The sequence below is a fragment of the Dermacentor variabilis genome, unplaced genomic scaffold (assembly GCF_050947875.1).
Source record: "Dermacentor variabilis isolate Ectoservices unplaced genomic scaffold, ASM5094787v1 scaffold_19, whole genome shotgun sequence".
In the NCBI taxonomy this organism is placed as follows: domain Eukaryota; kingdom Metazoa; phylum Arthropoda; class Arachnida; order Ixodida; family Ixodidae; genus Dermacentor; species Dermacentor variabilis.
The window spans coordinates 2,827,254-2,839,893 of record NW_027460357.1 but is presented as its reverse complement, the minus strand read 5'-3'; positions in this window follow the sequence as shown (position 1 = coordinate 2,839,893).

Genomic DNA, 12,640 nt, shown 5'->3' with positions numbered 1-12,640 from the left:
TCTCATCTTAATTCTTTTGACATTTATAACATTCTGTTCACTGAAGCCCTCCAAGAGCTCAGCCTCAGTGAGCTCCAGCAAATCATCGTCCGAGACAACGCCGCGGGAGGTATTCATCGTGCGGTGCGGGGTTACTACTACTTGGGTCTCCCCAAATGATACTAGCTGAGGCAGTTTCTCAAATTGCTTCTGATCGCGGAGCTCCAAGAGGAGGTCACCGCTATCCATCCTCGACACCTTATATCCTGGACCAAAAACTTCGGTAAGAGACTTAGATACAAGGAACGGGGAGATTGTTCGCACTTGTTTAGCTGGTTTTTCTGCGTGGATCACATGAAAACGAGGAAAATTGCGGACTTGGCGTCCAAAAAACTGAAAGACCTCTTCAGTGCGCCCTCGTTTCTGAGGGCGATCAGGGAGTTTAGGAAAAGCGTTTTCCATAAGTAAAGTTTAGTTTTCGGCCGCGATGCCGACCACCCACCATGGAGCCCAATGCGGGGACGTGACAGGAGTTCCTGCTAGAGAAACCCTGCCAACGCCAGCCGTACATCGCTGCTGTAACCAAATACAGCATAACCAAGGCTGGCTAGCTACACAAGGTTAACCCTTGCCGCCGGGAACTAGGCTGGTTCAGATGAAATTAATTCCAATATACTCAAGTGTACCGAATTTCATCAATTCATCAATTATTCTGTCTAGGATATTCCAACTATCATTACACTGCTCATGACTACCAAGCGACTGGAAGGCGGCGAAGGTGGTTCCTGTTTACAAATCAGGTAACACACATTGTCCCGAAAACTACCGTCCCATATCACTAACCAGCATTCCCTGTAATATTCTGGAGCACATAATATATTCCCACATAGTTGATTTTCTTGAGACGAACTCTTTTTTTAACAGTCAGCATGGCTTTAGGAAATCCTTCTCCTGCGAAACGCAACTAGCTTGCTTTACTAACGACCTCTTTTCTAACACCGACTTAGGATTTGACACCGATTGCATCTTTATCGATTTTGCTAAAGCCTTCAATACCGTATCCCATAACCTACTAATCTATAAACTTAGTCTTCTTAACATTGACCCGCTAGTACTGGACTGGATTAAAAACTTTCTTGCTAATAGAACACAATACGTAATCGCGAACACTTCGTCGTCTGCGCCCTTCGCGGTAAGGTCAGGAGTGCCGCAAGGGTCGTTTCTCGGTCCTCTACTTTTTCTAATCTATATTAATGATCTTGCTTCCTGTGTGAAATTTTCAACTATTAGGCTTTTTGCTGATGACTGCCTTATATATCATAAAATTACTGACCTCAATGATTCTCGTAAACTTCAAGATGACATTAATAACGTTCTGTTCTGGTGTAACAAGTGGTCTATGAAGCTTAACTTAAGCAAATGTAAATGCATGCGGGTATCACAGCGTACCAATACTACTAATCTGCATACATATTTCCTAAATAGTAGCCCTCTCTCAGTTGTCTCGTCGTACAAATACCTTGGACTAAACATCACCAGCAACCTTTCCTGGCACATGCATGTCGACATTATATGTAGCAATGCCAATCGCATGTTGGGCTATTTGCACCGAAACTTCTCATCCGCACCATCGTCACTGAAACTAACACTCTACAAAACATTAGTTCGCTCCAAACTAGAATACGCATGCACCATTTGGGACCCGGCTAACATTACACTCATAAACAGCATAGAAGCCATTCAAAATCGTGCAGCGCGTTTCATTTTATCAAACTACTCCCGACATGCTAGCGTTACCTCAATAAAGACAACACTTAACTTGCCAGAACTTTCTTTCCGTCGTATATGCTTCCGCCTTTCGCTATTCCACAAAATCTACCACCAGAACCCTTTGTTGAACGAACAGCTTATCACTCAACCGTCATACATATAATCTCGCTCTGATCACAGTTTCAAAGTTGGTATGCCGTCTTCGCGTACTAAACTTTGTAGTAATGCATTCATCCCTAGCACGAGCAACGATTGGAACCACCTTCTCGCCCCCGTTGCAGCCATCCTGGATACCGACACCTTCAAAACCAGCATTCATGAAACGCCACATTGAATATGTCTTTGTATATTGCACAAATGTTTTGTTATGTTCACCCACTCCTTACTGGAATGCCTTCGGGCCTTGAAAGTATCTTAAATAAATAAATAAAAGTGAGGAGAAGCGATGAGAAGACAGGAAAGATGAAAATGGCGAGAGAGAAAGACGAAGATTGGAGAGGAGGACAGGAAAAGGCGACTGCCGATTTCCCCCGGCTGGGTCAGTCCGGGGGTGCCGTCTACGTGAAGCAGAGGCCAAAGAGGTGTGTTGCCTCCGCCGAGGGACCTTAAAGGTCCGAACACCCGGCATCGGCTCAACCTCAAGGATCCCCCTTTCCCCGGACACGGCTAAGCCGCGCACAGCTACACGCGGTAGGGTCCAACCCTCGTGTGCTCGGGTAAGTGGTGTCGCAGCACACCAAACGCCTGCTGACGCAGACGCCCCTGAGGGGATATATATCCTTTAGATTATTGTTATACACGTTTGATTAATCTTCATGTTACTTTCACAAGGATCATACAAATTAGCAACGTAGCAACGTTACGAACAATGCGCTTTTGCAGAATGCGCTTGTGAAGTCAAAACTGAAACTACGGGTGATACGGTCGGACTACTTGGCGTACTAACACATGTGCACAGGTTCCGTCCATGTCGCCTTGGCCCCGCTGTCACAGAAAGTTGTCGCCAGGTTTATAGCTCATCTCCACGCAGCCCAGTGTCATTATCAAAGTAATCAAACCTGATCCGACCAGTATAAGCCTTTATAAACCTTATTTATTTATTTATCATACACTCAGGGCCATTACGATATTGTAGAGGGGAGTGGTTACGAGAAAAACAGGTAAATTCAACAAACAGGAGTTACTCGTGAAGCAAATTATATGTATATATATATATATATATATATATATATATATATATATATATATATATATATATATATATATATATGCGAAACTATTTAACAAGTGGCACTTAGATATACAATGTTAGCGATGGCGTTTGTGAGTACAGGTTGAACAATGTGAAGAAGAAGGTTCCTAGTGATACTCTGATACAGTAGCTATGGCATTCTTGAATAATTGGTGATCTGCGATGCTGGCCATCGAAGCGGCAAGGCGATTCCACTCATTGGAAGTGCGTGGTACAAATGACTGCAAAAAGCGTTGGATCTGCATAATGAAATGCCGACCTTATGAATGTGATCTAGTCTGGGCGATATTTATTTATTTATGTATTCAGTACCCACAGGCGCCAGAAGGCATTACAGTGGGTGGGAAGGTTTTACAGAACAGTTATAAACTTAGACAAAAGAATTTTTTATCCGACGTGAGAAAAAACAACAACAAAAGTTCAACAGAACTTACAGAATTTTCAAAACACGGTAAGTTATACATGGGCAATTCAATCTAAAAGTAAAAGAAACGGGCTATTTGAGTCACTTCAACAGGGCAAAAAATACATCATTTGACACGATGTTGACGACACTGGCAGGTAACCTATTCCATTCTTGTATAGTTATTGGAAAAAATGTTTTCTTATACAGTACTGTCTTGCATGGAACTTCTCGTACCTTTAGCGCATGATCCACGCGTTGTGATCGGTAATGAGGCGGCATTATATACTTGCCCCTTTCTATACCAATTGTACCGTAGAATATGGAATGGAAAAGCTTCAGTCGCAGCCTTCTGCGTCGTACCTCCAAGGTATCCCATTTAAACTCTTCCTTAGCACTCGTAACGCTGAAATTAGCTTTATATCGACCTGACACGTACCGCACACCTAGATTCTGTACCCTCTCAAGTTTATTAATGTCACGTGCCGTCGGAGGGTCCCACACTACACAGGTGTACTCAAGGACGGACCTTACGTACGTCTTCTATAGCAGCTCTCGTGTAGACGTGCTGAATGCCCTGGAGTTCCTATGAAGAAAACCTAACATTTTCCCTGCCTTAGAGGTTACATAGTTAACCTGTTTCTGCCATGATAATTCTGGGGTGTACCAAACACCTAGGTATTTAAACTGTGTTACTTTAGCTATTAACTTGTTATTCAAGGTGTAAGAGAAATTTATAAAGTTCTTCTTTCGAGTGAATGTCATGTTGACTGTTTTGGTTAGGTTTATCTGCATGCGCCACTTAGTGCACCATTCACTAATTAGATTGAGGTCTTCCTGAATCAGACTGGCATCATCCATGTTGTTAGTCACCCTATATAACAAGCAGTCATCTGCAAACAGCCTTAGCTGCGATGTAAGACCTTCGCCAATATCATTGATATACAATAAAAAAAGTAAAGGCCCCAGGACGGAGCCCTGGGGTACACCGGATGTAACTGCTTGCGGGCGCGACTGAACCCCGTTTACAACCACGACCTGCCGGCGCAGGGTAAGATATTCTTTAACCCATGCGACAACCTGCGGGTAAATTTTATATTTATGGATTTTTTCTATGAGCAATGAATGGGGTACCGTGTCGAAAGCCTTTCTAAAATCGAGGAAGATACATTCAACTGAAAGCCGTTTATCCAAAGCAGAAGCAATATCATTTGTGAATTCTAACAACTGTGTAATACAAGAAAACCCCTTACGAAATCCGTGCTGGGAGGACGTAATCACAGAATTAGTATTGAAATGAGCTACAATGCTCGTAAATAGAATATGCTCTAGTATTTCACATGCGATGGATGTCAATGATATTGGACGATAGTTTGAAACGTCACTTCTAGGGCCACACTTATGAACAGGGACCACAATACCTGTTTTCCAGCCATCAGGCAGGGAGGCTTCGAGCAGCGACTTGTCAAAAATTAATTTCACGTACTTAGAAAACGGTTCAGCGCATGACTTGAACAGGAAGTTTGGTAACTCATCGGCACCACAGGCTTTAGAAGTGTCGAGCCCTCGAAGCAACGATTCGATGCCACGCATATTGATTACAACATCATTCATGTCACTTGTTTCAAGCAGCGTTAGCTCGTCCGCAGAAGGCATTGTTGCAGGAGGGAAAACGGAACAGAAGTAGGCGTTGAAGCATTCTGCTTTGTCAGTGTCGTCATGAACTGTGACATCACCGGACACGAGAGGGGGAGTAGAGAGTTTTAGAATAGGGGCCCCAAACGTTTTGGGGCCCCAAAGAAATAGCGTCGAAGCCACTGCGCATGCGCAAGACGCAAACTCCGTTTGGGTTTTGCGTTGGGAACGCTATTTCACCGATTTAGCGGGAGCCCAAATAGCGGCCCCAAAAGCTTTGCGTCGGCAAACATGGCGGCACCCATCGAAGCGACGGCTCAAGCCTAGCACAAAACTGGGTTCGATTCGCGGTAACGCGTGAAGTTCGCAAGCTAGGAGAAGTGAGTGCGGTTATCGCTTTCTCTCAACTAGCGTGCGTTATGAAAATTGACTCATTAGACGCCGCTGATTTTGAATTTGATTATGGATTTTATGGCTCGTAGGCCTAACACGGCTAAGCTTGGCTGGTGAAGGCTAGTAAAGTTGGTTTGCTCAAAACTAAGCGCAACTAATTGTTTGCTGCTTACAGAGAATAACCTCTAAATTGTACTTAAACGCAAATACACGGAAGCAAAAATTATTATTCCTATCATAAAATGGTATATTTTATTTAATTATTTCTAATAGTTCTTCTTTGACGCCGTAGTGGCGCTGTCAGTGCAAGACGCTATCCGCAAACGACAAACCCTATTCTAAAACTCTTCCCTCCTACGTGCCCCAACGCTAACACCCGCAAAGCTCTTTGGGGCCCCAAACTATTGGAGCCCCTATTCTAAAACTCCCTAATATTTACTACATCCTTTCCGTTCTTTTTCACGTGTCTCCAAAATTCTTTTGGTTTATTTTTTAATCGTGATTGAATAGTTTTTGAATAACTGTCTTTAGCAGTGCGTGTTGCTTCTTTAACCTCTCGAGTTATTTCTTTCAGTTTTTCCGCTGTTTCTCTTGATGGTGTGCTGCAAAAGGCGCGATAAATTATCTGCCCTTTTTTGCGCGAGTTGGCGCAACCTTTTCGTAAACCAAGGTTTGTTTTTGCTTCTTCGCATCGTCAGTAACCAAGATAGGACAAACCGCTCACGTAGTTCCAGTATCTTTTGCTTCAATAACCGCCACAACTGTTCCACATTCCTACAGTCGGCTTCTGTTTCAAACACAGTAAAATAGGCGTCCAACGCTTGATTAATGCAATCTAGATCTGCTTTTTTATAATTGTACACTCTTCTGTGAACATGGGTTGTGGTTTTAACATAGGCTAGTGACATCGTCGACACGACAGCCTGGTGGTCACTTATACCAAGAATCACGAGTGTTGAATCCACAAGATCAGGTCGATTCGTTAGCAGCAAGTCCAGAATATTGTTTCCCCGCGTTGGCGAGAGGACCAGCTGGTGCAGTGCATACAGATTCACCATATCCATCATTTCTGTATTGCTTATTCCAGTAGCTGTGATACTATTCGATGTATCCCATTTAATATCCGGTAAATTGAAGTCGCCCCCAATTACCATGGTGTCCGTGTGCACTGCATCATTTAGGCCTTGAAAACACGTGAGAACGTCTGGTGATACATTTGGAGGACGATAAAAGCTACATAATGTAATGATCTTACGATTCGGAAGTTCTAGTTTGCACATAATGGCTTCACATATGCCAACATCCACTTGAATCTGAGAAGACCTTATGCTGTTATCTATTAGTATAAATACACCTCCTCCATGGCAATTTCTTTCCTTTCTGTAGCAGGTGGAAATACCTCCTGATCACTAATGTTTGGTTCTAACCAGGATTCTGTGCCAAGAATGACTGAAGGCTTTGCTGCGTCTATGAGTGCACACAATTCATCTTTTTTATTTTTTATACTCCTACAATTGAGCAAAAGAAAAGTAAGGTTAACAGCGCTAGACTGGCATCGTCACTTCTGTGAGGTTAGCTGCATTGTTACATCATCGCCAACCAACTTCTGCCCGTTCAAAAGTAGGTAATCACACCTAAGGGTAGCGTTAACACCGTCCCGTTTATGTACCTTTGCATAGTCCCAAAAAATCTTTCTTTTCCTTCGCATTGCTTCCGAAAAGTCTTCAGAAATAGCAATTGCAGTACCCTTTAACTTTTTTGCGTTACTTAGCACGCGCTGTTTTTCTTTAAACGAGGCAAATTTCGCAATAATAGGTCTACTCTTCCCAGCGTGAAAGCGTCCTAACCGGTGAGCCCTTTCTATTTCAACAGTGGAAATTCCCAACTTCGAAGAACATATATCCAAGACCTGTCTCTCAGAGTCGACATTTGTCTCATTAGCCTGCTGGTCGGGTATGCCATGAAAAATTAGATCGCCCCTTCTACTACGGTTCTCGAGATCGTCAACCTTTGACATTAAAGACCTCAAAGCTCGACCCTGAGTGTCGTATTGTTGGGCGCACTGCGTCACGGACGATTTCATTTCATCAACTTTGGTTAACATTGCTTCAAGAGATTTGATATGACCACCTAGTTCGTCTATAGCAAGCCTGTTTGCAGCCTGTACAGATTCAATACTGTTTCATTTCTCCTTAATCAAATTCTGGCCTGCCAAGAGCTGCTGCAAGGTCCTCTCAGTTGAAGGTCCAGGATTCAGTTCAACGTCGCCACATAATATTAAAAGCAGCAAATAAAACGAGAAGCGGCGAAACAGGCGAAACTGTTTCCTTGAACGGTGTTGCGTTCAAGGAAACGCAGTGAAACAATTTCTGGGGTGAAACGGGCAAGCTAAACAACGGAAAAAAATAAGAGGATTCCTTATTACCAACCTGCATAAGCAGTAGACACATCGTGAAGTGCACTGTTGCCGCCATGCCGGTTTCACGCCCCGTCGGTGCACTGAAGAGAGCTGCTTTATGAAGCAGACTGATACCGTCCAGCCGGTAATCACTCAATTGGTTATTGGCAAGAATCGCACATGCGCCGAAACCCGGATCGTCAGCCGATGTCATTCCGCTGTCGTCATCAAGTGCCATGTCGAATTCAAGGGTTGTCGGCGCTCGTAGTCCTTGCGAAATGGCTCCCTCGAACGTTGGAAGAAACGCCGGTGTTTTCCTGGCACATTGTCGCATAGAAGAAGCGCCAGCGACCTGCATAAGTAGTAGAAACACCGTGAAGTGCACTGTTGCCGCCATGCCGGTTTCATACGGAGGCGGAGAAATAAGTTTGTTTATAAATAATTTATGAAAAAGGCACAAACGGAACATTTTACGACGAGATGACAAGGACGGTAAGTTAAGGCTAGATTTCATGGTACTGATACTCGCGGTTCTATTACATTTCGAAAGAATATAACGAGTAGAGTTATTCTGAACCATTTCCAGTGAGTGCGTTAGATTTATTTGACCTGAATCCCAGATTGAAGCAGCATACTCAAGTTTAGGTCGTATTAGAGTTTTATAGAGGATTAATTTTTAGGAAGAAGGTGCTTTGGAAAAGTTGCGTCGTAAGTAACCTAGCATACGGTTAGCGTTACTTATTATTTGGCTGATGTGGGTATTCCAAGTAAGATCAGAGGTGATGTGAAGGCCAAGGTACTTGTAAGTTGTTACCAATTCTAATGGAGCGTTATTAAAAGAGTACACAGGTGGTTCACTGGTAGTTCGAGATACACGCATGAATTTACACTTCTTAACATTTAGTTCCATTAACCATGAATTGCACCATGCAGAAACGGCGTTAAGGTCAGCTCGAACCCTGGTTACATGCTCGTCGCGAGTTATTTCGGTGTAAATTACGCAGTCGTCAGCAAATCGGTGAATTTGAGATGAAACACAGGAAGGTAAGTCATTAATACATATGAGAAATAGGAGGGGTCCAAGCACGGAGCCTTGTGGTACACCTGAATAAACAGGACTCAGATTAGAGGTTACTTCGTTAGCTGAAACAAACTGTGAACGGTTAGTGAGGAAAACCTCAAGCCAGCACAAAATTTTAGGATAAAGGTTTATTTGTTGCAGTTTGTAGATTAATAAGCTGTGGCACACTTTATCGAACGCTCTTGCGAAGTCCAAAAAAATTAGATCTGCAACTGAAGAGTGGTCAAGTAATAGGTTCAGTTTATGCGTGAATGACACTAGTTGGGTGTCACATGAATATGTTTTGCGGAAGCCGTGTCGAAACTCAAAAAATATGAGAAAACAGAATATGCTCCATAATTTTGCATGGTATAATGGTTTAGGAAATAGGCCGATAGCTCAGTGGGGAATCTTTAGTACCTGTTTTGTAGAGTGGAATCACCTTCCCCACCTTCCATTCTGCAGGCAGGGAACCTTTGTCAAGTGATTGCTGGAAAATTTTTGAAGAATAATGGAACAATATGTGCTAGTGTTTTTTAGAAACTTTGCGTTAATTAAGACACAGCCAGGAGCGGATGAGAGTTTCAATGATGCGATTATGAATGAATGAATGTATGTTTATTTCATCTTGAATACACTTTCAAGAAAGGTGCAGGGGCAAAAGGCGCACAGCGCCTGACAGGGGCCCCTGTACCCCCAATATACGCTTTTATTATACATTATTTAGTGGTAGTTCATTGGCAGTGAGCGGACACACATAACGTTACATATTTTAACACATTGTACACGAGTTCACACAAACTGAGAACAGAATTGACAAAATTATTGGGTTACAGTTTGTTTACTAATATAGACGATGAAATAAGAAAAAAATTTTCCCCTTTTCCCCCCTCTTCCCCTTTCCTCTCCCGGTTCACAGGCAATAACGTACAGGTTATACCGGTAAATTACCATAGTACACTAAAGTGCAGCATATAACCATGAACATGTACGTATCCACGTAAAACAGAAAAACAGGAAAAAAAGCGGGTTATAATATATTTATGTTGCAAAAATCACTCTCTCAAACACTGTGTTAGTAACAATTCCTTCACATGGTTTTTGAAGGCATTTCTAGTCATACTGAAATCAATGTTATCTTCTAGCTTATTTAGGATTGTTAGTACTTGGTACCTGGTTGTTTGTTTACCATACTTGGTCCTTGTGTTTAGGGTCCGTTTTCTTTTTAGTCTCATATCGTAAGAACCTTCATTAATGTTTTCGTGTATATATAGTGCATTTTTATATATATACTGCAATAGTTTAAAATCCTAAACGTCGTTAGCTTTAAGCATTCGGTATTTAAAAAATAACGGTAATGTGCTTAGTTCATGACATGGTCCCTGATAGTTTTCATAAATGCGCAATATTTTCTTTTGTAGAATAATGAGCCTGTTGTAGTTAGCTTTTGTTGTGGTACCCCATACCAATATGCCGTACGATAATCTGGAGTAGAACAGTGAAGTATATAAGTTTTGTTTCAGCCAAATAGGTATTAAGTGTGCAATTTTATACACGCATCTAACAGATCGGCAGAGTTCGGTAGCTAAATTATTAATGTGTACATTCCATGAAAGGTGCTCTTGGAACCAAACACCAAGAAACTTTTGCTCCTTAACCCTGGTTATCTGTTGCCCTTCCAAAGTTAAAACTGTTTCTCTACTTAGTGGTTTGTTAAGTGCACGAAATATTATGTACTTTGTTTTCGTTGTGTTAAGCTGCAGCCTATTTTTCCGGAGCCAGGCCGCGAGGTACGCAAGCTAAGTGTTCGCCCTTCTTTCTAAATCTGTTAAATCTGTGGAATTGAAAAAGACATTAGTATCACCGGCATACATAATAAGTTCAGGATAGTTGGGTATAGTTACAATGTCATTAATGTAAACAAGAAATAAAAAGGGTCCTAATACTGACCCCCGTTGAACTCCTTGTGTTAACTTTAGCTGTGATGACGTGGCGTCTTTTATTTGCACGATTTGATAGCGGTCACTTAAGTAGTTTTTAACGAGCTCTAGTACAACTCCCCGCACACCATATCTAGACAGTTTGTGCAGTAGGATATCGTATTTTATTGAGTCAAATGCTTTTTTTAAGTCGAGAAATAAACCAAGTGTTAATTTTTTACTGTCAATGTTTGTAAGTATGCTATCTTTAATATAGCACAACGCTTCTTCAGTTGATCTATTTTTTTTGAAATCCAAATTGGCTACTAGACAAGATTTTGTGTTTGTCAAAAAAAGAAATTAGCCTTTGGTTAATCACACTTTCAAAGATTTTGGACAAAATGGGGAGCACCGATATCGGTCGGTAATTTGATAAATTATTTCTATCACCTCCTTTAAATATAGCTCTTACTCGTGCTATCTTAAGTTTATGTGGGAAAACACCGGTTATTAGCATGAGATTAATAATGTGAGCAATTGTCCCCGAAACAAAGTGAGATACTTGTTTTAATTCTTTGAAGCCAATTTCGTTAATTCCAAGGGCGACGTTACTTTTCAGCAGCCTTATGGACGCTTCCACTTCAGTAGGAGATGTTGGTTGCATGAATATTGTTTGTTCTAACATGGGTATAGCTGTAATATTAGTCTCACAATCAGTGGCATTAGGCCCTTCATAACATCCTGCATTTATGAAATGGGCATTCATTGAGTTAGCCAGATCCTCACCACAAGTAGTTCTACCATTTATAGTCATTTCCTTTATATCACCAAACTGTTTTTTTCTATTTGTTAATGCATTTACCATTTCCCACACCTTCTTAGGGTTGTCATAAATGTACTCAAATTTTGCTGCGTAGTAATTATTTTTAGCTTTTCTTAAATCATCGTTCAGAGAATTTCGGATTTTTTTGTATCTACGAAACACTTCAGGATCCCGGCAGCCAAGGAATTCGTGGTATAATTTATTTTTATCCTTTATACGTTGATATAGATTTTTGTTTATCCAAGGTTTTCTGTATTTCTTATTTCTACGCACCACGATTCTCTTGAATGGAAATGCTTTGTCAAAACAGCTATAGACCATGCGAAAAAACATATCATATGCAATGTCGATATCGCTCTGCTCTAATATAACGCTCCAGTCCTGCCCTTGAACTAGGTTAACGAATGCCTCGCATGAGCTATCATTTCTATGCCAACGGGTTCGATTATTAAAGGTCGCTATCAGTCGCTATCAAAGTCATTAGACTAAATCTGATTTTTATCGACCTTATGGGACTCAATCCGAGCTTTATGAGTCCTTAGCGGTCGGTATCAACCTTATCCCAATCGACCCGACCCTTATGAAACCTTATCTGTCCTTGTCAAGCTTACGAGACATGATCTGACCCATATCTACTCTAATCAGCTCTTATCTACCTTACTGGACTTTATCGGACCCTTACCAACCCTTGTCGTTGCGTATTAACCTGATCAACATTAATCCGGCCATTATAAAGCTCTAATCGCTCTTTAGCACCTTATGCATCCGCCTCGAATCATTGTCAACCATGAAAAGCGCCATATAACCACTCATCGATCCTTATCATCCTAACCAACTCAGTGACTGCTTATCTCTGTTGCACAATGTGACGCGCATTAGCCATAAGAGATCGGTGGCATTTCGGTCGGCGAGAAACACAGCTACGAAAGGCACATCCCGCGACCACTGAAACGCATCGGGGATATTTGGTATCGAATTTTCTCAAAGTCGGAGTTTTCGTCATCTCTA